Raw genomic sequence first — 1080 nt, 5'->3', positions numbered from 1 at the left:
TGATTGAATTAAATCATTTGCTGAAGGTCAGGGCCTAAGATATGTCATGCCGCTGTTGTTTCCCTGGTGATATGAGTGGTGTGACCAACCTTGGGGAAGTTTACATTCTAAAAAAAATCTTTAAAAAATGTGGTATGAGTTGCAATGTCAAAATATATATATACAAGGATTTCGGGGATTTTATTTTATTTGGGAAAATAGAATTGAAGCAGCTTTTTTCCACACTACTACCTTTAGTTGGAGAGTGGGAGAGTGGGAGGGGTACATATATGAAAAACTGTACGGCACATTAACAATATTAATGCTTTTACCATGTTTTGAGGCCAGTATTTGTGGTGACTTTTGGAGAGTCAAAACAAAAGAGTAAAATAGCCAATCAAATATAGGCTTAGATGAGTGACTTCAGTTTGAATTAGGAAAAGCAGGCTGGAAAAAACACCATAGCTCTAACCTTGAGTTAAGCTTTGGGACTCTAGTCTGAGATTACAGGGTCTATTTCTGTCCGTCTCTCTTTTACTATCAAAATATTGCCAAGTGGGTCTCTTCAGAGGAAACAAGGTAATCTGCTAACCTCCACTGACCCGTGTGGGAAAGTTCATTTAATTCAAACACCAAGCTAGAAATAAAGAAATAAAAATGTGATAAGATAAGATAAAATAAGATAATCCTTTATTAGTCAAGCACTGGGGAAATGTACAGGATTACAGCAGCATACAGTATAGTGCAAACAAGAGACATAGTAAAAAAACAAGATCAAAACAAGTATTATAAATAAGTAATAAAACAGTAAAGAATATTAAATAAGTAAAAGAAATCCACAATAACTAATACATTATATATGGTTACTTTTGGCTGATTTGCAGTAATCAGGTCATAACTTTTAAATTGTATCTAGCCCTGTCTTGTGTCTCCTTTCCTTGTGCTCTACAGTCCGTCTGCTGCTCTCTTATATAAACACTCCGTCGCTTCCTTGTCGTACTTCTCCTTTAAGCGCAGAAGAAGAAAAAAAAGCCCCGGCCATGACGTCAGCAGTAAAACCTGCTCCGGCTGTGTGTCTGTCCGTCTGAAAGTGAAGTGTGT

The sequence above is a fragment of the Pholis gunnellus genome, assembly GCF_910591455.1.
Source record: "Pholis gunnellus genome assembly, chromosome: 3".
In the NCBI taxonomy this organism is placed as follows: domain Eukaryota; kingdom Metazoa; phylum Chordata; class Actinopteri; order Perciformes; family Pholidae; genus Pholis; species Pholis gunnellus.
Note: the sequence above shows the minus strand (reverse complement) of the source record.